Source organism: Schistocerca nitens, chromosome 2 (assembly GCF_023898315.1).
Source record: "Schistocerca nitens isolate TAMUIC-IGC-003100 chromosome 2, iqSchNite1.1, whole genome shotgun sequence".
NCBI classification, from domain to species: Eukaryota; Metazoa; Arthropoda; class Insecta; order Orthoptera; family Acrididae; genus Schistocerca; species Schistocerca nitens.
This window is the reverse complement of record NC_064615.1, coordinates 301409571-301436096: the sequence shown is the minus strand read 5'-3', so window position 1 is coordinate 301436096 and position 26526 is coordinate 301409571. Positions and strand designations below refer to the sequence as shown.

The 26526-nt window shown below is 43.9% G+C and overlaps 1 protein-coding gene across 1 annotated transcript in view; it reads right to left on the bottom strand.

The window, feature by feature from the left end:
• Positions 1-26526, bottom strand: part of LOC126234996 (uncharacterized) — a 557903-nt gene that overhangs the window by 169741 nt on the left and 361636 nt on the right. The gene's annotated exons all lie outside the window — the stretch shown is intronic.

The window sequence follows — 26526 nt, the reverse complement described above, 5'->3', positions numbered from 1 at the left end:
GAATCCCCGTCATGTCTCGCTCTTGGGATGTAAAATCGGCCGAAAGTTGGAAACTGTGTGAACCATGACTCATCCGGCCAAATGACGTTCTTCCTCTGCTCCACAGTTCAGGTATTATGGATTTGACACCACGTATTTGTTACGGAAATTTCCATCGCTGATGTGTAGTTTTGGAATTCCAGCTCGCCATGCTTTCCCTCCATATAGAGTACTCTTCTTGTTTTGGTGCCGAAAGGGTTCGCGAGTGCAGTGACTTTAGCTGCTGTCGTCTCCTTACGTTTCGCCAGTATCCTCTCCAAAGACCGTCCATCACGGTCGCTCAACACACACTTTCATCCGTGTTGTCACGAAGTTTCTCCGCTTTCCCTGTGTGAGTTATGAATCTTCGATACAGTGTCTTTTGAAACAACAAACACTTCGGCTGCCTTGGTTACGGAACCTTCCGCCATACGATCTCCAACTATTTGCCGATGTTCGAAGTCTCTTAGGTCCGACCTAATGCACTCTCAATCACACAGAACACTGTTCTGACCACAACTGACGCTTTCAGCGTACTGTACTGAGCACATTGCTCAAATATAACAGTGCAACCTGCAGACTTGTCTAGCGTCTGCATTTGTGTTCAAGCATTCATTTCTCTCTGAGTTTCCGTAGCTTTGTCCAAGACCCGAATATACCAGTCAATTCTATGAAATCAGCACACTACGATGGATCGACGTACAAACGTGACAGAATGACAGAAACGAGCTGTCGTGTTTGGACGTGGCCCTGTCTGCACCGTAGATGGAGTTTTTCGGTTTGTTGGTGTACCAACCTGATCTATACAAAATGCCTACAGGGATTGGTGAACCACTCGCAGCCGTATAACACGACATATGAACGATGGTCTTAAAGTCGTCCCAGCCGACAGCGACCAGAGACATCACGCCTTGTCAGTGACACTCGGTTCCAAACGAGACAGATGATGCTGCTGTCCGCGAATGCAGATAAAGTGCAATCAGTTTCCGAAGCAACCCTGCCACGGGAACTGCATTCAAACACACGTTTATTTTTCCCTCTTTGTTCTTGTACGTATTACATATCCCCCGATTCTCCCTATAGCTTAAACCTATTTTCATGACGATTTCCAACACCTTGTACCATTTTATACTGTCCACTACTGTTTCTTCTAGATCAACAAATCCGATGCAGGTTATTGAGTTTTCTGAATCCTTACTTTCATAATCAAGTGCAACGTCAGAACTGCCGCTCTCGTACCAATACGTTCCCTAACACAAATTGATGATCATCTAACACATTCTCGATTTTATTTTCCATTATGCTGTGTATTGTTCTTGGTTTCTAGCTTCAATCCATGCGATGTTATGCTGATTGTGTGACAGTTCACTGAATTACCTGTCCTTGCTATCTTCTGCATTGTGTGAACGTTATTTTTCCAAAAGTCTGACGGTACGTCTCCAGACTCATAGGTTCTACCAACTAACTAAAACATTCTTCTGTTTACCTCTTCCGCTATTGATTCCGGAAATTCTGAAGGAATGTTATCAAGTCCTTCCTTGAGCAAAAGTCTTCCGTAGATCTATTACGCTTTAATATTAATCCCCTACGTCTTCCATATCGACTCTAATTTACGTGAGTGCCGGCCGCTGTGGGCGAGCGGTTCTGGGTGCTTCAGTCCGGAACCGCGCGACTGCTACGGTCGCAGGTTCGAATCCTGCCTCGGGCATGGATGTATGTGATGTCGTTAGGGTAGTTAGGTTTCAATAGTTCTAAGTTCTAGGGGACTGATGACCTCCGATGTAAAGTCCCATAGTGCTCCGAGCCATTTACGAGAGTAATTTTTCTTTTTTTTTTCGTTTTCAGCGACCACAAGCCCTGTACACCATGCGCTGCATCAGCGATCTGCTTCCACCTTCTTGTATCTCTCGCTGTCTCTCTCCACCGTGCGGGGATTCCTAACGCTGCGGCGTCCTTCTCTACGTCATATTTCCACAGTGTGCGAGGTGTGCTGAAAAGTAATGCCTCCGAATTTTTATGTGAAAATTCTTAAAGCTTTTTAAATAAAATAAACATAATTAACATTCTACATCTTTATTCTTCCTTTCAACGTATTCATTTCCCAACAAGGTCACCCTGGCGACGAACACATTTCTCCCAACGAGAGTCCAGTTTGTTTATACCGTCGCTTTGTTGACGGAGCCACAACATCAGCTCTGTTTGCACCGCTTCATCACTCAAAGCGAAGTCCTAGAAGGTGTTCTTTAAGTTTTGGAAACGGGTGAAGATCGAATGGGACCAAGTCTGGAGAGTATGCATTATGACCGATGACAGCGAACTCGAGGCATCGGATTGTTGCAGATGACGCAGCGATCGTGTGTTGTCTGGCATTTCATGCTGAAGAAGAAGGTGCTTCATGTCTGGACGAACTCTTTGAATTCGTGCTTTCTATTTTCTAAAGTGTCTCCCAGTACTTCGCTGAATGCGATGCCTTTAGGCATGAATTCCAAATGGATCCCACAACTCTGTGAGCATGACTTTGCCTACTGACGGCATGGTCGTGAATTTTTTCTTTTTTTTTTTTGCGTCGGTGGTCTTTTGTGCCCGAACTCCATTTATACTCTCTTGTTTTCGGGGCCAACATCGTGAACACAGCTTTCGTTGCTTGGCACAGTGTTCTTAAGGAACGCCATCAACCTCACGCTCATATGAAGGAGCAATTGTTGACAGATGTCTAGTCTCCTGTGTTTCGCGTCAGGAGCGAGCATTCGAGACCCCGCCGTGCGTCTTCTGCAATGATGGCCCGTTAACGCTCTCATGGTATGCCACACGTACCCGACAGCTATGTCTGTGTTATCCGACGATTTTCTCTGATGAGTTGATCAACGTGATTCCGAAAATCTCGTCGGTTGCTGTATACCGTTGTCTACTCCGAGGTCTGTCACTCATAATGAGGTTAGCACCACCATTTCCTTCATTACGAGCACGAACAACCCAACCTAGCGCAATTGTGGTGTCGATATATTCATCGCCGTACACATCTTTCATTCTTTTATGGATTTCAATTGGAGGCATCTTTTCGGTGTGCAGTAACAGATCCACATAAGGAAATCACTGATTAAAAGTCTTGCGACGATGAGGCGGATGGTGCTGTGAAATCGTTTTACACAACTATCAGATCGCGGTAAGGATGGGAAGGGAGAGTGGAGAAATGTGGAACGTTATAGATCGTTAATTGCGTCCAGGGGGTAGTCGAGACGAATGAACAGGCGGTGGGAGCCGGGATTGGCTAGTGTTTGACCGTAAGCTGTTATATTCAGGCTTTGACATGTAGAAAGGATATGGGGTTCACGCGGAGACGTCACCATGGCACTCTCGGCAGGGAAGCGAGCGATTGTCGAAGTTAAGGTAGCATACGGAGTTTGAAACTGGGGGACGATTGTGTTGCAACCGATGCGGCATTGTTCCACGGGTCGAGAGGATTGGCGAGATGATGAGTGTCGGGGTTACAGAAGCTGTAGGCTTTTCATTAACATTTGAGATGAGGTGCTAATGTGGTTAGTGGGAGGAACATGCGACTGACAAACGGGAGATGGACACTGGAAGATGGACTTGTATGCACAAATAACAACGTTTGTCTGCTATCATTTTCAGCACTTCTCTTCACACGTCCGCTGTGTTTGGCGATATTACAGTGTTATTGCACATTAAAGCACTCATCTGCTCTAACTTTAAGTGCACATAGTTTAAAAAATATTACTTCCCCGTCAGTGCTGAAGAACTTCTCTCCGAAATCACGAACATCTGCACCTCGGGCCGCGTGTGTGCCGATCATCTTAGGAATTGGTAACTTACAAGAACTAGTATGTTTTAGCTACAATAAGCAGGAAGTTTGCCTCCGGGCCTCGAGAGTACTGATGGTTAGAAGTTGGCGTCATTCGTAGACTTCGTGTCGAGTGTTTCATATTTCTACTACCATCACCGTTGCCAAGATTGGGACATGAAATTTGTTGACGAAGTGTTGTTGTGTTGCCTGCGTGGGCGGATGATTAATCGATCAATAGCTCTAGCTCTGCTTATATTTAAATGCATTGTGCAATATGAGACATGACTAGTGACGTTGACTAAGTGTTTTTAATGTCATTTTTCTTCTACACATTGTGTTGTACTACGGCAGCCTTAATTAATTTAATGTTCCTTGCTACAAGTGCAGCGTTTGGACAAAAATTAGGAAACACAACAAACACAACACACTGTCATGCCTAAAACGGTGTAGGACACCCGTTGGCTTTCAGAACAGCTTCCAGTCGCCTCGGAAAGGATAAATACAGGGGCTATATCGTTTTCAAGGGACTGTGATACCATTCTTCCTGCAAAATAGTGGCAAGTTCAGGCAACGGTGTTGGAGGTGGGTAGCGATCACCCACCTTTCTCTGCAAAGTAGACCACAAAGGCTCAGTAATATTCAGATCTGGTGACGGTGATGGCAGGAGAAGATGCGACAGTTCATCCTGGTACTAACAAAGCAGTCCTGGATGATAATAGCTGTGTGTACAGGGGTCCTGCCGTCTTGGAATACAGTATCATCACTGCGGAACAAACATTGTAACGTTGGATGGACATGATCAACCAACATGGTCACATAATCCTTGGCAGCAATGCGTCTTTGCAGTGTAACTGCGGGACCCATGGAGTACCACGGCATGGTTGCCCAAATCGTCACCGAACCCCCGCCACGTTTCACTCTCGGGACGTAAACTCGACCAAAAGCTGAAAACATCATGAAAGAAGATTCATCCGAATAAATGGGTTTCTTCCGTTGCTCCATAATCCAGTTTTTATGGCTAGGGAACCACGTTTCCATTTTAGGAGCGTTTCTATCACTGACGTGCGGTTTTGGAATTCCAGATCGCCCTCCAGTTCCCTGCTCATGGAGGTCCATTGGCGTTGTTATGGTGCTGACACGGTTGGCGAGTGCGACATTCAGTTCCGCAGCGACTTTCGCAGCTGTCGTCTAACTTTTTGTGACAATTCTCTTGTTTGTCGGCCCATCACAATCACTCAACACACACTTTCATCCACGTTGTGGCTTAACGGATGATGTTTTTCCACTTCCCCTGTATGAGGTATAAATCATCGACATGGTGCCTCTTGAAACACCAGACACTTCCACTATATCGTTACGGAAGCACCCATCGTATGAGCGCCAACAATTTTAACACGTTCGACTTCATTTCGTTCCGACATAATACACTCACAACTGCACAGAACACAGACACTTCCATCGTATTGACGACATTGTAAAAAAAAATTTACATCTGTCCCCTAGACATAGAACTATTTAAGCCTAACTAACCTAAGGACATCACACACATCCATGCCCGAGGCAGGATTCCAACCTGCGACCGTGGCAGCAGCGTGGTTCCGGATTGAAGCGCCTAGAGCCGGTCGGCCACAGTGGCCGGCTGACGACATTGCAGAGACGCTGTTCGTCGTCGAATGTAAAAGCACAACCTTGACTAGCAGCTGCATTTATGTTCAAGCACGCATTTTTCGCAGATTTTTCATACTTCTGTTCAACCATCGTAAGAACCGCATTTGAAGAAAACCGTCACTGTGATGCGCATTCACGAATCCTAATTTGTACCGTGGCAGATGATCGGTACGAAACGTGGACGCTCGTGAGTTGTCCACACTGGAAGAGAAATAAAAAAGATATCCAGCCTCTCACATCCTGTAACCCCGCTCTGGCTGCACTACTTACCCACTGCTCCTTAGTTAAACTGCGAACTTTTCTTAAGATTAAACACATGGTAAAATATTAGCGTTTCTGTGTGCTGTGTTTACCGAGGTTACTTTAATCAAGTACCTTACAGCTGCGGAAATAAAGTTCAACATGATGATTGGCGTTTTTGAAGGAGTCCTTTTCTGCGAAACTCACTAAAGGAGGGAAAGTCAGTATTTAATGTACTGGCGGGGACTAGGAGTGTTAGTAGACTGACCACTAGCTCTGGACGGGGGAAGGCAGGCAGCATTGTCGTTAACAGAAGAGCCGTCTTGAAAGTCACTGAATTTGGTACTGCTTTAGGTCTGCTTTTCGAGGCCCGCCTGCACACCTTGGGCGGCGCAGACAAGAGATCTGCCAGACGGACCGCCGGCTGGCCGCTGCCGTTGCGTAAGGCTCCGCCAGCTGCAGCCGCACCCCGTCCCTCGCTTTCTCTGCAGCGAAAGTCTGCCAGCCTTTATGGGAACAAATCCGTAATGATAGGCCCGTCCCAGCACGGCACATTTCTGCCACACGCCGATATTCTAGCGTAAGCGACGACTTCCGCACCAAGCAGCGGATTTTGTATGTCCTTCCACAAGGTTCCAGCTGCTTTCACCAGGTGCCTTGACGCTATCGTCTCTGCCTTCGTATAAATTAACCTCTTCGTGACGCCTTCCGCACAGGAGCCCAGCGCAGTTCTCACTTTGCTGCACTGCAATACTACTGAATAATGTTAAATTTCTCACTCCTCCTAAGTCAATAATTACAGTGAGGCGACAAAAGTCATGTCCTACTCCCAATATCGGTCGGACTTCCTTTTACGCGATGTAGTGCAGCAACTCGACATGCTGTGGACTCAAAAAGTCGTCGGAAGTCTCCTCTAGAAACACTGAACCACGCTGCCTCTAGAGCTGTCCGTAATTGCGAAAGTGTTGTCGGTGCATGATTTTGTGGACGAACTGATCTCAATTCCGTTCGAAGGAATTCACGTCGGGCGATCTGGGTGGCCAAATCATTCGCTCAAATTGCCCAGAGTCTTCTTCAAACTGTGGCGCGCTTCTCGTCAATGATCGGTTCAGCTGGACCATTCCACGTAAACACAGACCACACCATTATGGAGCCACCGCATGCTTGCTCATAGCCTTTTTGACAAAGTCGATCCATGGCTGCATGGGGTCTGCACCACACTGGAACCCTACCGTTCCCTGTTACCAAATGAAATTGGGACTCGTCTGACCAGACTGTGGTTTTAAGTCGTCTAGGGTGCAACCGATACGGTCACGAGCCGAGGAGAGGCGCTGCGCTGCAGGCGATGCCGTGTCGTCAGCAAAGGCACTCGCGTCGGTCGTCTGCTGCCGCAGCCCATTAACGCCAGATTGCGCCGCACTGTCTTAACAGATATGTTCGTCGTACGTCCCACATCGATATAAGGGGTTGTTTTTCTCAGTGTTGCTTGTGTTTTAGCACTGACTGCTCCACGAAGAGGCTGCTGCTCTCGGTAGTTAAGTGAAGGCTGTCGGCCACTGCGTTGTCCGTGGTGAGAGGTAATGACTTACAGGGTTATTACAAATGATTGAAGCGATTTCACAGCTCTACAATAACTTTATTAGTTGAGATATTTTCACAATGCTTTGCACACACATACAAAAACTCAAAAAGTTTTTTTAGGCATTCACAAATGTTCGATATGTGCCCCTTTAGTGATTCGGCAGACATCAAGCCGATAATCAAGTTCCTCCCACACTCGGCGCAGCATGTCCCCATCAATGAGTTCGAAAGCATCGTTGATGCGAGCTCGCAGTTCTGGCACGTTTCTTGGTAGAGGAGGTTTAAACACTGAATCTTTCACATAACCCCACAGAAAGAAATCGCATGGGGTTAAGTCGGGAGAGCGTGGAGGCCATGACATGAGTTGCTGATCATGATCTCCACCACGACCGATCCATCGGTTTTCCAATCTCCTGTTTAAGAAATGTCGAACATCATGATGGAAGTGCGGTGGAGCACCATCCTGTTGAAAGATGAAGTCGGCGCTGTCGGTCTCCAGTTGTGGCATGAGCCAATTTTCCAGCATGTCCAGATACACGTGTCCTGTGACGTTTTTTTCGCAGAAGAAAAAGGGGCCGTAAACTCTAAACCGTGCGATTGCACAAAACACGTTAACTTTTCGTGAATTGCGAATTTGCTGCACGAATGCGTGAGGATTCTCTACCGCCCAGATTCGCACATTGTGTCTGTTCACTTCACCATTAAGAAAAAATGTTGCTTCATCACTGAAAACAAGTTCCGCACTGAACGCATCCTCTTCCATGAGCTGTTGCAACCGCGCCGAAAATTCAAAGCGTTTGACTTTGTCACCGGGTGTCAGGGCTTGTAGCAATTGTAAACGGTAAGGCTTCTGCTTTAGCCTTTTCCGTAAGATTTTCCAAACCGTCGACTGTGGTACATTTAGCTCCCTGCTTGCTTTATTCGTCGACTTCCGCGGGCTACGCGTGAAACTTGCCCGCACGCGTTCAACCGTTTCTTCGCTCACTGAAGGCCGACCCGTTGATTTCCCCTTACAGAGGCATCCAGAAGCTTTAAACTGCGCATACCATCGCCGAATGGAGTTAGCAGTTGGTGGATCTTTGTTTAACTTCGTCCTGAAGTGTCGTTGCACTGTTATGACTGACTGATGTGAGTGCATTTCAGGCACGACATACGCTTTCTCGGCTCCTGTCGCCATTTTGTCTCACTGCGCTGTCGAGCGCTCTGGCGGCAGAAACCTGAAGTGCGGCTTCAGCCGAACAAAACTTTATGAGTTTTTCTACGTATCTGTAGTGTGTCGTGACCATATGTCAATGAATGGAGCTACAGTGAATTTATGAAATCGCTTCAATCGTTTGTAATAGCCCTGTAAATTTGATACTCTCGACACATCCTTGACACAATATATCTCGGAATATTGAACTCCCTAACTATTTCCGTAATAGAATGTCCCATGTGTCTAGCGTTCAAAGTCAGCTGCTTCCCGTCGTACGGCTGTAATCACATTGGAAATCTTTTCACACGACTCACCCGAGTACAAACGACAGCTCACCCAATGCACTGCCCTATTATACAGGGTGTTTATAAATGAATATCGGGGTTTTAACGCTTTATAATATTTATTACATTCAACTTACAGTTATAAATGATATGTCAAATGAAAGAGCAACTCAAACAGTTTTATCAAGAACCTTATAAATGTTCACTGACATAGCGAGGTACGCGATTGGTTGAACTTCACTGTAACCAAGCGTTGGATAGGCCGCAAGGGGCCCAATGACAGGGCTTGCTTTGCATGGCCTCCACGTTCATCCGACCTAACGCCATGCGATTTTTTCCTTTGGGGCTTCATCAAGGACCGTGTGTACATGCCTCCGCTACCAGCAGACCTCCCTAAATTAAGAAAGAGGATTGAAGTAGCTGTTGCTACAATAACTGTAGACACACTTATCAACGTTTGGGAAGGACTCGTCTACAGACTTGATGTGTGCCGTGTGACAAATTGTGCTCACATTGAACATTTATAAGGTTCTTGGTAAAACTGTCTGAGTTGCTCTTTCATTTGACATATCGTTTATAACTGTAAGTTTAATATAATAAATACTATAAAGCGTTAAAACCCCGATTATCATTTACACCCTGTGTTTTCTGTACGCGATGCTACCGACATCCGTATGTGGGCACATCGCTATCCCATGACTTTTGTCACCTCATTGTAAAACCCTGTAGCTACCTGATTACTGAGACTTCCAGTCCAATACAAGAAAAAAATATTTCACTATGTAATAATCTTGTTTCCAGTCAGAGATTAACACCGTATACTTAATTACAGTAGGAATGACGTTAATCACTGGCCTACTTCTTTGTTAACTGACAAGTCGATGAACTGAACCAGCAAATTTATAGATTAAAATCAATTTTCCTCAGCCGTCCAGATCCAGCGATATGTTATCTAGGTTATGAAATGGCTCTGGGCACTATGGGACTTAACTTCTGAGGTCATCAGTCCCCTAGAACTTAGAACTACTTAAACCTAACTAACCTAAGGACGTCACACACATCCATGCCCGAGGCAGGATTCCAACCTGCGACCGTAGCGGTCGCGCGGTTCCAGACTGTAGCGCCTAGAACCGCTCAGCCACTCTGGCCGGCCGTGTTGTCTAGGTGCAGGAGCATCGGATGGTGAGATCCGTTAAATTAAGGAAGCCACAAGACGGTGTAAATCAGGAAGGTTCCGAAGCGATGCGTTCACATTTTGGCTGCAGACACGACGCCACAGTTGCAGGCGGTTTTCTAGTGCGCTCGTTCTCTTGGCGGCACGACAGGTCAGCCAGGCTTAATGCCAGGAGCGACTGCAGCCCCGCCGGCAAAAAGCCGCAGAAACCTCCTCACTGAACACCGTCCCCCCCCCCCCCGCCCCCCAGCTCCCAGCCCACCTCCAACCGCCCCCCTTTCCGTTAAGCTGGCTACAGGAATAACATTTTCTCGCACAAGGCACACCACTGCACTGTCTCCGTGTCCATAAAACTATGGACAGACGCTCTCCGAGCGCTGCTGTGCTGCAGACCTGGGACAGCACCACTTTGTTGCAAAGCGAAAACGTATGTAAGTAATTATCGTGCCTAAATATTAGACTGAGAATCTTTATTTTTTTTTTTGGCCGAGCGGTTCTAGGCGCTTCAGTCTGGAACCGCGCGACCGCTACGGTCGCAGGTTCGAATCCTGCCTCGGGCGTGGATGTGTGTGATGCCCTTAGGTTAATTAGGTTTAAGTAGTTCTAAGTTCTAGGGGACTGATGACCTCAGATGTTAAGTCCCATGGTGCTATGAGCCATTTTTTTGTATTTTTTTATAACATTTGCTAACTATTGTAAATGTTGAGAATTAGTTCATATTTGTATAAATTTTGTTCGTTACTGCAAAATAACCCATTTCCTGAAGATCCTCGTACGTGTACCTCAGGTCACAATTAATATCTGCTAATTCCAATTTGGTCATCGGCAATCTAATACGGAAATACGAGAATTTAGGTCTTTTTAATGACAGCAGGGTGGAATTATCTGATTAGAAAGATGACAAATTCTCGTCTTTCAGTGAAGATTGTACTGTTAAGCTTTATGAAACTGACTGGTGAACAATAAGAACTTTAAGATGCCGTGCCAGTATATACGAGAAGAAGACGTGCTTTTGTACGATGAACTCCTCTGACCGTGAAGATGTTGATGATGTAGAAAATTTGAATAAAAAGCCAAGGAGAGTTCCGTTGCAACAAGTTTCAGAAGGTAGGTTTTAAAAAGTTGGCCAGCTGTCAAAATTAGTTGGGACAATGAATGACTCAAAATGCAGGAAACCCGGCTACAATTCCAAAATGTGCGTAAAATGTGGTATGTATTTATAAATTGTGAAATTTTGAAGCTGATCATAAAACATATCGCAAAGTTTTATTTACTGGTAGTAGCAAATTATTACTTGCCAGAAATTATTCTATGATTATCATTTTCTTGCTTTTATGAAGTTGTTTTAGAGCACCAAGAAAAACCTTTATTGGAAATCGTCATTAAGAATCCTGTTTTCTGTGTGCATTAACCACTTTTTTATTGCTAGATTAAATGTTTTTATTGAACAAAAGGGAAAGAAGAAACAAAGCAAAGACTATCACATTTTTACGAAAAGTGAGTCTTGACGTCCACATATGTCGACCTCCATTTACGACTTAGTGAATCATTAAAAATATGTTTTATTTGCATTTGTGTTATGCTTGTTTATTAGTTTGCTGGAAAATACGAAAAGAAAAATTTCCTGCCAATTTTCTTTATCTCAGAAATAAACACCGAGGGAGGTGGCGCTGTGGTCAGCACACTGGACTCTCATTCGGGAGGACAACGGTTCAAACCCGCGTCCGGCCACCCTGATTTAGGTTTCCGTGATTTCCCTAAATCGCTAGAGGCAAATGCCGGGATGGTTTCTTCGAAATGGCAAGGCCGACGTCCTTTCCTAATCTGAATGGACCGGTGACCTCGCTGTTTGGTCCCCTCCCCCAAATGAACAAAAATGTTCAAATGTGTGTGAAATCTTATGGGACTTTACTGCTAAGGTCATCAGTCCCTAAGCTTACACACTACTTAACCTAAATTATCCTAAGGACAAACACACACACCCATGCCCGAGGGAGGACTCGAACCTCCGCCGGAACCAGCCGCACGGTCCATGACTGCAGCGCCCTAGACCGCTCGGCTAATCCCGCGCGGCCCCAAATGAACAAACCAACCAGGAATGAACATGTTAAGACGTTTCGCGGAGGTTGCCGCCGTATTTACCTGACATGTACTGGCTTCCGTCTTCTTGGAACCAGACTTGTGCGAATTCAGATCAGCAGTGGCTGGGCCGCGTCGCGATAGCACATCTCATGGCTGCTCCACCCGCCTCCATTGTGGGGCTTTGCCGCGAGCAGGCGGCAGCACGCATTCAGTCATGTGGTAACGATTGTCTCGCTTACCGCCCTTTGTGTCCGCATCCTGTACTTCTCATGGCCAACCACGACCTCTCTTGTTAGTATTCCCGATAGTTCATCTCCTTCCGTCGAGTACAAATATCTAGGGACTGGACCATCTTTTATACATTTTTCTCGTGTTATTAGCTTTTCTTGCAGAAGTGCATCCTACCAACGAATTGTGGGTTGCTCTCATTGCATAGTGTAACAAGGCTACCACGCATTTAACTTCTCTTTGATTGTCAATATACACTGATTTCTTTAACTGCTTGTCTGTTACTGGTTTCTAGCTTTCCCCATATCCCTTTCCAAAATCATTTTTCTGGCTACAGAAATACCTGTGGTACGACAGGGACTTCGATATCTCCACGAACAACGGAAAGATTATTTGCAGAAGACCAAAAGAAATTGCAAAACGATTTAGAAAAGATATCTGTTTGGTGCGAAAATTGGCAATTGACGCTAAGTAACGAAAAGTGTGAGTTCATCCACATGAGTGCTAACAGGAATCTGTTAAACCTCGGTTACACGATAAATCAATCTAATCTAAAGGCCGTAAATTCAACTAAATACCTAGGAATTACAATTAGAACAACTTAAATTGGAAGGAACAGACAGAAAATGTTGTGGCGAAGGCTAACCAAAGACTACGTTTTATTGGCAAGACACTTAGAAAATGTAACAGATCTACTAAGGAGACTGCCTACACTACGATTGTCCGTCCTCTTTTAGAGTACTGCTGCGCGGTGTGGGGATTCTTACGAGATAGGATTGACGGAGTACACCGAACAAGTTCAAAGAAGGGCACCACGTTTTGTATCATCGCGAAATAGGGGAGAGAGTGTCACTGAAATGATACAGGATTTGGGGTGGACATCATTAAAACAAAAGCTTTTTCGTTGCGGCGGTATCTTCTCACGAAGTTCCAATCACAAACTTTCTCCTCCGAACGCGAAAATATTTTGTTGACACCGACCTACATAGGGAAATCAGAGCTTGTACGGAAAGATACAGGTGTTCGTTCTTCCCGTGCGTTATTCTAGATTGGAATAATAGAGAATTGTGAAGATGTTTCGCTGAACCCTCTGCCAGGCACTTAAATGTGATTTGCGGAGTATCCATGCAGGAGTAACTCCGAAAAGGAAAATTATAATAGCGTCTCTTCTAAATATTACAAGTGCTACTCTTCGAGATACGACCAGAACAGGAATAGTCAGCCTTTTTCACCCACTACCCGCTTTTAGATATCTGTTATGACTAAAATTCTGTAACGGCCCGCCGGTTTCACAGTAATGGTGGTTTATAAAGTAGGGAACTAACTTTGGTTTACAAAATTTAGAATGTAAAGCTACAACAAGTTAATGCATGTAATAATAATAATTACTTACCAAATACTTTATGTCACCATTTTATGAACATCAAATGAAAATGTTTTTAAAGCCCCTACCACCTACCACCCACCAGGAAAGCTGGGACTGCCACTAGTGGGCAGCACGGACCAGGCTGGCGGTCACAGGTCCAGACAATACACACGGGTAACAGTTCGCACACCAGCCGTTTCCTCCCTATCTGTTTCCGCTGATGATCTCCGAAATAATACAGCAGAATAAAAATTCAGTTTCAATAGGTCAATGGTTGCACAAAGATATCAACACTTTTTCACAGAAACAAATGTAATTTATATGCAAAAATTAGACTTTGCAAGTCTCGTCTTGTTCCATTAAATCAGATAATGACTGCTCAATCAGATACCGGCTCGGCGCGCACCCTTGATCACAAAAACCGAAAAAATGCTCAGCCCGTCACACACGCGCACAGGAATCGCACCCAAAAACTGTTACTTTTCCGAATCGGGAGAAACACTGTGGCTCGCCGCTAAATCCACTACTTATGAACCAGTGATAGGCTGGCATCAGCACCTCCGCTACAGACATACCAAGACTCCAGTGCCCACGAGGGTCACCTTGAGACTTCAATGAATTCTGAGGTCGAAACCACTCCAGGGACATTGTTTCAACAGTCGGGCGTTTGTGCCTATCAGCTGTAGCCGATTTCGGGCTTTTCAGTTGGAAATTTCTAGCCTCTGCTAACAACACTTGTCTGGCACGAGTAACCGCTTCATGCCAGGACTATACCAAATTTTGTTTACAGCAGCTGCTGCGACTTGCCACTTGAGCACACCTCTTAAGACTCTACACAACCCATGTAGCAGCATCAGGCATGTACCGGCCCATCGTCTACAGGCTGCAGAAAGCACGTTCGCTAGAATCCCGGAAACAGGACGAGCACACTGGAACTGGCATGCTACGCAGCTGCAGCGAGAAGATTAGAACTGCACGACATTAGCTTTTTCATGACCCACAGTTGCATGAATTGGCTGTTTCCCTGTTGCTTTATACTGACTGACATTTTACACTGCTTGATCAAAAGACAAACACCCATAAGGGGAGGAGGAATCCAAATGAAAGTTTAAGAATTGAGCGCGTATTTGATATTGCGGTGATTACAAAGTCGAGTTAAATTTACCAAGAACTTGGCAGTATGACTCCACCGATCAGTACGACGTTGCACCTTCTCTGCCGCCCGTTGTTGCCGAGCGATTCTAGGCGCTTCAGTTTGGAACCGCGCGACCGCTACGGTCGCAGGTTCGCATCCTGCCTCGGGCATGGATGTGCGTGATGTCCTTAGGTTAGTTAGGTTTAAGTAGTTCTAAGTTCTAGGGGACTGATGACCTCAGATGTTAAGTCCCATAGTGCTCAGAGCCATTTGAACCATTTTTGCACCCTCTCTGGCCTGGATGCATGCACTGATTCGGTTGGGAAGCGTTTCATGAACCCGTCATAATCTCTCCTGAGGCAAGCTAGCACACAACTTCTGTGAATGGTGTTTGATATCATGATTACAATGTATACAGAAAGCAGATGGCAGTTATAAGAGTCGAGGGACAGGTAAGGGAAGCAGTGGTTGGGAAGGGAGTGAGACAGGGGTGTAGCCTCTCCCCGATGTTATTCAGTCTGTATATTGAGCAAGCAGTAAAGGAAACAAAAGAAAAATTCGGAGTAGGTATTAAAATCCATGGAGAAGAAATAAAAACTTTGAGGTTCGCTCATGACATTGTAATTCTTTCAGAGACAGCAAAGGACTTGGAAGAGCAGTTAAATGAAATCGACATTGTCTTGAAAGGAGCATAAAAGATGAAGATCAACAAAAGCAAAACGAGGATAATGGAATGTAGTCGAATTAAAACGGGTGATGCAGAGGGAATTAGAGTAGGAAATTTGTTAACATCGAGTATAGATTTAAGTGTCAGGAAGTCGTTTCTGAAAGTATTTGTATGGAGTGTAGCCATGTATGGAAGTGAAATATGCACGATTGATAGTTTTGACAAGAAGAGAATAAAAGCTTTCGAAATGTGGTGCAACAGAAGAATGCTGAAGATTAGATGGGTAAATCCCATAACTAATGAGGAGGTACTGAATAGATTTAGGGAGAAGAAGAGTTTGTGGCATAACTTGACTAGAAGAAGGGATCGGTTGGTAGGACATGTTCTGAGGCATCAAGGGATCACCAATTTAGTATTGGAGAGCTGCGTGGAGGGTAAAAATCGTAGGGGGAGACCATAGGATGAATACGCTAAACAGATTCAGAAAGATGTAGGCTGCAGTAGGTACTGGGAGATGAAGAAGCTTGCACAGGATAGAGTAGCATGGAGAGCTGCATCAAACCAGTCTCAGGACTGAAGACCACAACAACAACAACAATCCTGGATACTGGTACCGAGGCTGTGTTGACTTCCGACCTGGTCCCACATACGTTCTATCGGGGACAGATTTGGAGATGTTGCTGGCCATAGGAGTACCTCAACATCACGCAGAGGCAAGTGCCATGTCTGACCGAGCACTGTCTTGTCGATAAAAGGCACAACGATCCTGTCGCATAAGAGGGGACGTATGACACTAAATGTCGGTGACGTGCCGCAGCGCCGTCAGAGTTCCCTCAGTCACTAACAGCCGTGAGCTGAACTCATAAGCCATGGTGACCCCACTGCGCCTCTCCATAACGTACGAAATGTTGGACCACTCTCCGCGTAACCTCCGTTTTCGCCGACAGTGGTCATCCAGGGAAGTGGAGAGAGGCATTTATCAGCAGTCAATGCTTCCCGGTCGTGGCACCACTCCAAACACAGCAGTGTGTGTTGTGGCGTTCACGGCCGCCTAGGCATGGGACGATGATTACTTAGTCTCTCTGCTGCCGGTCATATTACACAACATTACACAGAGTCCATTAACTAGCGGGCGCAAAAGGGAAGGGACCGCGATGTGCTTGGTGCACAACACGGCAGTCCTCCTGTAACACCATTATCGATTGTGAGCAATAGGTACAGTGTAATATTACTATGAAGTGTTTATTCTGTGTGAGTTAAGATATTTGAATTTTTGGAGGGAAGTGAAAATTTGTGATGTATACTTTATAAATATTTAACGGTGTGTTTGAATAATGGAATTTTATACACTACTGGCCATTAAAATTGCTACACCAAGAAGATGACGTGCTACAGACGCAAAATTTAACCAACAGGAAGAAGATGCTGTGATATGCAAATGATTAGCTTTTCAGAGCATTACACAAGATTGGCACCGGTGGCGACACCTACAACGTGCTGACATGAGGACAGTTTCCAACCGATTTCTCATACACAAACAGCAGTTTACCGGCGTTGGATGGTGAAGCGATGTTGAGATGCCTCGTGTAAGGAGGAGAAATGCATACCATCACGTTTCGAACTTTGATAAAGGTCGGATTGTAGCCTATCACGATTGCGGTTTATCGTATCGCGATATTGCTGCTCGCGTTGGTCCAGATCCAATGACTGTTAGCAGAATATGGAACCGGTGGGTTCAGGAGGGTAATACGGAAGGCCGTGCTGCATCCCAACGGCCTCGTATCACTAGCAGTCGAGATGACAGGCATCTTATCCACATGGCTGTAACGGATCGTGCAGCCACGTCTCGATCCATTAGTCAAGAGATGGGGACGTTTGCAAGACAACAACCATCTTCACGAATAGTTAGACGACGTTTGCAGCAGCATGGACTATCAGCTCGGAGACCATGGCTGCGGTTACCCTTGACGCTGCATCACAGACAGGAGCGGCTGCGATGGTGTACTCAACGACGAACCTGGGTGCACGAATGGCGAAACGTCATTTTTTCGGATGAATCCAGGTTCTGTTGACAGCATCATGATGGTCGCATCCATGTTTGGCGTCATCGCGGGAACGCACTTTGGAAGCGTGTATTCGTCATCGCCATACTGGCGTATCATCGTGCGTGATGGTATGGAGTGCCATTGGTTACACTTCTCGGTCACCTCTTGTTCGCATTGACGGCACTTTGAACAGTGGACGTTACATTTCAGATATGTTACGACCCGTGGCTCTACCCTTCATTTGATCCCTGCCCAACCCTAAATTTCAGCAGGATAATGCACGACCGTATGTTGCAGGTCCTGTACAGGCCTTTCTGGATACAGAAAATGTTCGACTGCTGCCCTGGCCAGCACATTCTCCAGAACTCTCACCAATTGAAAACGTCTGGTCAATGGTGGCCGAGCAACTGGCTCGTCACAATACGCCAGTCACTATTCTTGATGAACTGTGGTATCGTGTTCAAGCTGCATGGCCAGCTGTACCTGTACACGCCATCCAAGCTCTGTTTCACTCAATGCCCAGGCGTATCAAGGCCGTTATTACGACCAGAGGTGGTTGTTCTGGGCACTGGTTTCTCAGGATCTATGCACCTAAATTGCGTGAAAATGTAATCACATGTCAGTTCTGGTATAATATATTTGTCCAATGAATACCCGTTTATCATCTGCATTTCTTCTTAGTTCAAATGGCTCTGAGCACTATGGGACTTAACATCTATGGTCATCAGTCCCCTAGAACTTAGAACTACTTAAACCTAACTAACCTAAGGACATCACACAACACCCAGTCATCACGAGACAGAGAAAATCCCTGACCCCGCCGGGAATCGAACCCGGGAACCTGGGCGTGGGAAGCGAGAACGCCACCGCACGACCACGAGCTGCGGAATTTCTTCTTAGTGTGGCAATTTTAATGGCCAGTAGTGTAAAATATGTCTGTTTGTAAAAGCAAAATTGTATGTAGAAAACTGGTTCATTTAGGAATCTTGTATTGTGAAATAAAAAAGACGTGGGGGACCCTCTCCGCTACGGAAGGGGCTTGGCGCGCGAGAAATGGTGGAAGTGGCGGTCATTCTGGGCGGCAAGAGAGAGAGCACGTTAGGCAGTCAGTGGCCAACAGTCGCATATTCAGCACCGCAGGTACCAAGTGAGGCGTTCTGAAACCAAATCTATGATGGAATGGCCTCGGATGTCGTTCCGGCTATAAAATGGTGCTCTCGCATTTGGAAAGACTCTAAAGATGATGAATACGTTGCCAAGAAGAATTAAATAGAGCTTAAAACCGCCAGAAGGAGACCTGATAGACATCACGTGCTTGCCACCTCTATTGCGCCACTGCTTCACCTACTTTGGAAAACAGATATTTATGTCAGTATGAAACAGTGTGCTTGTGTGTGCTTTTGCAATAATAATTCAAGTGTTACAAAATTGGTGTCTGAACTTTGAAACTGTCCTCTTCATGATACCAAGCAGGGTCCTATCCTATAAGTGCTAAAGAACGAGTATCTTGTTTATGAAGAAATGGTAATTTGTTTCTATTTAAGTGTGCCTAAGTTTCTGTTTTAAAGCATATAAAAGTTGCTAGTTAAATCATTTGTTCCATAGATAAAGAGAGAGGCACATTATTTTAAACTTGTTGAAAAGCCTTATTTTGCTTTGAATTGCTACTACTTTGATTGTGCCAAAGTTTAGTCCTAAAGGGTATAAATGTTGACACTTCAGGGGAGCCGGAGGTGGTCAAATCCAAAAAATTACGATTTTTTTTTTTGCTACCGAAAATTAATTGGAACATTCCTCTTTAATGTAAACTTTGAATTATTGTTCTACTCGCCCTATAAGTGGAGTTATTACCATTTTCCCCCACGCCTGCAGTGCAAATGGGCGGCCGCTGAATTCATCTAACACCCTCTCGTGACTTCCAGGCGAACTGCTTGGGATTTTCTCGGCCTGTTACGCATACAGCGCCTTATGTTACGCATACAGCGAGTGTGCAAGGGTTTGCTACATTGTTTTCTGTGACAAATATTACCCGTATTTCCTTACAGCTTACTCCTACTTTCCTCAGAATTTCGAACATCTTGCTCCATTTACTATTGTCGTACACTTTTGTTCTGGTTACGATGCCACGTTTTAGTAACCGAGTATATAAGAAGAGGAAGAACGTAGGGAAAAGAAAATTAACATCAATACCAAGTTGCGATTTTGTTGTTGTTGTGGTCTTCAGTCCTGAGACTGGTTTGATGCAGCTCTCCATGCTACTCTATCCTGTGCAAGCTTCTTCATCTCCCAGTACCTACTGCAACCTACATCCTTCTGAATCTGCTTAGTGTATTCATCTCTTGGTCTCCCTCTACGATTTTTACTCTCCACGCTGCCCTCCAATACTAAATTGGTGATCCCTTGATGCCTCAGAACATGTCCTACCAACCGATCCCTTCTTCTGGTCAAGTTGTGCCACAAACTCCTCCCCAATCCTATTCAGTACCTCCTCATTAGTTATGTGATCTACCCATCTAATCTTCAGCATTCTTCTGTAGCACCACATTTCGAAAGCTTCTATTCTCTTCTTGTCCAAACTATTTACCGTCCATATTTCACTTCCATACATGGCTACACTCCATACAAATACTTTCAAAAATGACTTCCTGACACTTAAATCTATACTCGATGTTAACAAATTTCTCTTCTTCAGAAACGCTTTCCTTGCCATTGCCAGTCTACATTTTATATCCTCTCTACTTCGACCATCATCAGTTACTTTGCTCCCTAAATAGCAAAACTCCTTCACTACTTTAAGTGTCTCATTTCCTAATCTAATACTCTCAGCATCACACGACTTAATTCGACTACATTCCATTATCCTCGTTTTGCTTTTGTTGATGTTCATCTTATATCCGCCTTTCAAGACACTGCTCTTCCAAGTCCTTTGATGTCTCTGACAAATTACAATGTCATCGGCGAACCTTAAAGTTTTTATTTCTTCTCCATGGATTTTAATACCTACTCCGAATTTTTCTTTTGTTTCCTTTACTGCTTGCTCAATATACAGATTGAATAACATCGGGGAGAGGCTACAACCCTGTCTTACTCCCTTCCCAACCACTGCTTCCCTTTCATGTCCCTCGACTCTTATAACTGCTATCTGGTTTCTGTACAAATTGTAAATAGCCTTTCGCTCCCTGTATTTTACCCCTGCCACCTTTAGAATTTGAAAGAGAGTATTCCAGTCAACATTGTCAAAAGCTTTCTCTAAGTCTACAAATGCTAGAAACGTAGGTTTGCCTTTCCTTAATCTTTCTTCTAAGATAAGTCGTAAGGTCAGTACTGCCTCACGTGTTCCAATACTTCTACGGAATCCAAACTGATCTTCCCCGAGGTCGGCCTCTACCAGCCCTTCCATTCGTCTGTAAAGAATTCGTGTTAGTATCTTGCAGCTGTGGCTTATTAAACTGATTGTTCGGTAATTCTCACATCTGTCAACACCTGCTTTCTTTGAGATTGGAATTATTATATTCTTCTTGAAGTCTGAGGGTATATCGCCTGTTTCATACATCTTGCTCACCAGATGGTAGAGTTTTGTCAGGACTGGCTCTCCCAAGGCCGTCAGTAGTTCCAATGGAATGTTGTCTACTCCGGGGGCCTTGTTTCGACTCAGGTCTTTCAGTGCTCTGTCAAACTCTTCACGCAGTATCGTATCTCCCATTTCATCTTCATCTACATCCTCTTCCATTTCCATAATATTGTCCTCAAGTACATCGCCCTGGTATAGACCCTCTATATACTCCTTCCACCTTCTGCTTTCCCTTCTTTGCTTAGAATTGGGTTTCCATCTGAGCTCTTGATGTTCATACAAGTGGTTCTCTTTTCTCCAAAGGTCTCTTTAATTTTCCTGTAGGCAGTATCTATCTTACCCCTAGTGAGATAAGCCTCTACATCCTTACATTTGTCCTCTAGCCATCCCTGCTTAGCCATTTTGCACTTCCTGTCGATCTCATTTTTGAGACGTTTGTATTCCTTTTTGGCTGCTTCATTTACTGCATTTTTATATTTTCTTCTTTCATCAATTAAATTCAATATTTCTTTTGTTACCCAAGGATTTCTACTAGCCCTCGTCTTTTTACCTACTTGATCCTCTGCTGCCTTCACTACTTCATCCCTCAAAGCTACCCATTCTTCTTCTACTGTATTTCTTTCCCCCATTCCTGTCAATTGTTCCCTTATGCTCTCCCTGAAACTCTGTACAACCTCTGGTTCTTTCAGTTTATCCAGGTCCCATCTCCTTAAATTCCCACCTTTTTGCAGTTTCTTCAGTTTTAATCTACAGTTCATAACCAATAGATTGTGGTCGGAGTCCACATCTGCCCCTGGAAATGTCTTACAATTTAAAACCTGGTTCCTAAATCTCTGTCTTACCATTATATAATCTATCTGATACCTTTTAGTATCTCCAGGGTTCTTCCAGGTATACAACCTTCTATCATGATTCTTAAACCAAGTGTTAGCTATGATTAAGCTGTGCTCTGTGCAAAATTCTACCAGGCGGCTTCCTCTTTCATTTCTTAGCCCCAATCCATATTCTCCTACTACGTCTCCTTCTCTCCCTTTTCCTACACTCGAATTCCAGTCACCCATGACTATTAAATTTTCGTCTCCCTTCACTATCTGAATAATTTCTTTTATTTCATCATACATTTCTTCAATTTCTTCGTCATCTGCAGAGCTAGTTGGCATATAAACTTGTACTACTGTAGTAGGTGTGGGCTTCGTATCTATCTTGGCCACAATAATGCGTTCACTAAGCTGTTTGTAGTAGCTTACCCGCGTTCCTATTTTCCTATTCATTATTAAACCTACTCCTGCATTACCCCTATTTGACTTTGTGTTTATAACCCTGTAGTCACCTGACCAGAAGTCTTGTTCCTCCTGCCACCGAACTTCACTAATTCCCACTATATCTAACTTTAACCTATCCATTTCCCTTTTCAAATTTTCTAACCTACCTGCCCGATTAAGGGACCTGACATTCCACGCTCCGATCCGTAGAACGCCAGTTTTCTTTCTCCTGATAACGACATCCTCTTGAGTAGTCCCCGCCCGGAGATCCGAATGGGGGACTATTTTACCTCCGGAATATTTTACCCAAGAGGACGCCATCATCATTTAATCATACAGTAAAGCTGCATGCCCTCGGGAAAAATTACGGCCGTAGTTTCCCCTTGCTTTCAGCCGTTAGCAGTACCAGCACAGCAAGGCCGTTTTGGTTATTGTTACAAGGCCAGATCAGTCAATCATCCAGACTGTTGCCCTTGCAACTACTGAAAAGGCTGCTGCCCCTCTTCAGGAACCACACGTTTGTCTGGCCTCTCAACAGATACCCCTCCGTTGTGGTTGTACCTACGGTACGGCTATCTGTATCGCTGAGGCACGCAAGCCTCCCCACCAACGGCAAGGTCCATGGTTCATGGGGGGGCAAGTTGCGATACTACAATGAATAAGAGCGCGGAACATCATCTCTTTGCTGTTTACCGTTTCGAATTAGTTCAGGGTTGCGCCTGTTGTTGGTAGTATTATACTTCTTGTGTAAAGCGGGTAATATGCAGTATGTACAAGAATCAGGAGGGAACAATAAAACCAATTTTTCATGAGTTAGCACAGCCAGAATTGTTACACAAATGTCTACAGGGAAAGACGCAGAATCCTAATGAGAGCGTAAACAATTTGATTTGGAAAGTGATTCCTAAAAGGGTGTTTGTAAGCATAAAAACACTGCACTTTGGCATTTATGATGCAATAGCAACCTACAACCAAGGGAACAGTGTGAAGTGTGAAGTTCTGAAGGCATTAGGATTTACAGCTGGGGTGAACACTGTACGAGCACTAAGAAATATTGACAGAGAAAGGATAAGAGGAGCAGAAAGAAGAGAAAGGCATATGAAGTATGATGGAACAACAGGCCAGAAAAGAAGACAGAAGAGGAAGCTTTTGGAGGACGAAGAAGAAGACCCTGATAATCCATCCTATAGTGCAGGAATGTATTGAGAAACTTTGATAGCAATTTCCCGTAAATTAGAATTTTTCGAATATAAGGAACATTTTCTCAAAATCCACTCAAGCTAGAGAGATGAAATTTTTATACAGCACTCCTAGTGGTCAAACTTACATTGTAACACAGCCATTTGGCAATATGTTCAGTAATTTCATTTCAGTTTAATTATAAAGCAATTATTTGTAAAAAAATTTGGGTCATTAAAAAAAATAATTGGAAGGAAACTAGAAAAGATACTCCAAAATCCCTCTGTCATAACTGCAATACTAAACCACTCTATATGTAAAAAAATTCAAATTTTTCTATTTGGTAGTTTATTCATAAATGTTCCTCAAACTTAGTGATTTTAACATGGGCAGCATAGGCACCTCCGGCTCCCCTTAAAACTACTTGCTTCACAAGTAGTAAAAGAGGCACATAATCTTGAACCTAGTGAACTCTTAACTTGAATTTATTTCCGAAGCTAAATAAGAATATTGCTAGTGTAAATTGTTATAAAGCATTGAGAGCTACATAAACTTAAGTAGGGTGGTAGTTCATCATTTATGTGATGAAAATTGTTTCTGAAATGTGTGCATAGTTGCTTATAAAGGAAGGGACAGTTTAATCTTTGCTAGTAGGAGAAAGTTAATTTGAATATGCTTCTTGCTAATTTGAATATGGTTCTTGCTAATGAAATCTGGAACATTTCCACAGTAGAGTGAGCATGAAATATCTTTGTACAGTGTTAATTTATTGCATTTGTGATGTGTCAAACTTGAACTCTTGTCACGTGCCACTTAATCTCGTGAGGACTTTGAGAACTTTTGGTGCTGAAGTAATTAATGGTTGAGGTAGTAATTATAGTTAACAGGAGTAAAGTCTCTTTTACATTTCTGTGATTGCTAACCTTTTCTATTAATAGCTACTGCTATCCACTATGCATTTCGCCTGGTAGTTGTGTGTGTTCATTGCACTTTACTAAGACAGAATTTATGAGAGTCCCTTTTGCAAGAGTATATTTAAATCCACTGAAAATAACGTTTTCACATTATTATGCCTAATTAGGCTGGCGACCGTTTATTTTTTCATTCAAGGGAACTTTATTGCTTTCTTTCCTTACAAAATTAGAGTCTTTCTGCTTGCTACTAATTGCCATAGTACGAAACTCAGGTTCGATACCCTCTGTCCATTAGGTTAACACACGGTCAATTTCAAAATTCCTCCCAGAGGGTAACGTCATACTGTAGGTTTATGTAATATTTGGCATTTAACAGTCCGCGATTGCGTTATACTCCCTTTTGGTGGTCATGTGTGGTTGAACAGAAGCTTGAGATGAGTGTGGATGCACTCATTTTCCCGTGAAGTCCAACATCGGCGAACTGTCACATCCGAATGCCCCACAAATCTCGATTTCTGTGATTCGATGAGCCGGCCAAATGGATACCCACGATGAGGCTCCGTTCAAACAATATAGGGTGCTGAGAACGCTGTCTCACACGAGTACGCGGCATCAAAGTGTCCTTCATAGTGACCACTCAACATCTGACGCTGTTCACGACCGTCATATACCCTACGACGCCCTGTAAAATCACTGAACACGGGCAACACTAATGTCCTCTGATGGCCATTATATCTACTACAGAGAATTGCTACTTTTATCATTTACGTGCCCTCGTATTGTGTATACATGTATGAAGTAACAGTGACATCCGACCGTTTCTTCTGGGTACTACGAAAGGGTACAGCAGGCTGTTCGAGACATCGGCCCATTGTCGATGCTTTCAGACAAGTGGCACGAGCAGCGAATGGGACAAAGGAGTTGCCTATTTGAATTTTTTGAAATTTCTCTACACATTTTTTGTAATACTCTTCACCTCCACCCTAATACTAGGGTACGTCGCCGAGATATGCCACGTTGTAGCGCTGGGTTCGTTTCATCCAAACCCCAAGAATTCCCAACGGAGTTTACTTCACAGTTCACTTTCTGTTCTGGGATTCCTTTCATAATCGAGGGTATGTTGCCGGAAACTGTGGCTGGAACGGTGGATAATAGCTATTTTTCTGTTATTGAAGCAACATACGTCCCAGATAAAAATATGATTGTAAGTAAATAACTTCTGTTAAGAATATGATGTCGAAATTTCTAAAGTTAAAACAAAATAATGGAGGTCTGTGGAACAAATCCAGTCCGAAACCATCTCTTTCTACACATTGATCCCTGAAGTAAACAAGATTTATTGTTGCTTTTTAGCGTCATATGTGCAACTAGAATATGTGATGTTAATGTAAAGTCAGATTGTTCAGTCTATAAGAGCAAATGGTGACGAACTTTTAACTCTGTCGATTCATGATTGTGATGAAAAAAAGAGGCCGCAAGACAGTGAGACCTACGTGTTTACTCAAAGACTATATTTCTTGCTACACGCAAAAAATGCAAGCTTTCAAAGCAAGTAGGACACGTTCACTGTAAGTACTTGTGCCAGTTTCCTTTTCAAAAATTCATCAGTTTGAAATGTTTTCACAGTAGGACACCATAGCATTCAAAGCGTTCAGTATCTGGTTAACAGTTCGTCCTAATTATGAAAAAAATGTGTGGAACCGGTCATGGCAAGAAACGACAAAATGCGTTAAATAAAAATGTTGTCAGGTTAGTAGTTGACAGCTGTTTTTATAACATAGCGAAGCAAAATTGTTTTAGATGACATGGGATTGGAACAAATATCATTCTGCTGCTTGTTTTGTCAAAGTGGTTATGATGTAATAAAAATCTCGAAACAAAGCTGCCTCGATTTGAACATAGTGGTACTATCCACAACACACTTAATACTCATTTCCAGCAAGACACAAGAATAAAGTTCTATAGAACTGTGGTCCTTCCACAACTTTCATATGACAAAGAAAGTTGGATTGAAGAAAAAAAATATCAGGTAGAGTAGAGAACGGCTGAAATGAAATTATTAGAATAAGAAGAGGTTAGTCTAGAACAAAACATATAAGAAATGAAACAATA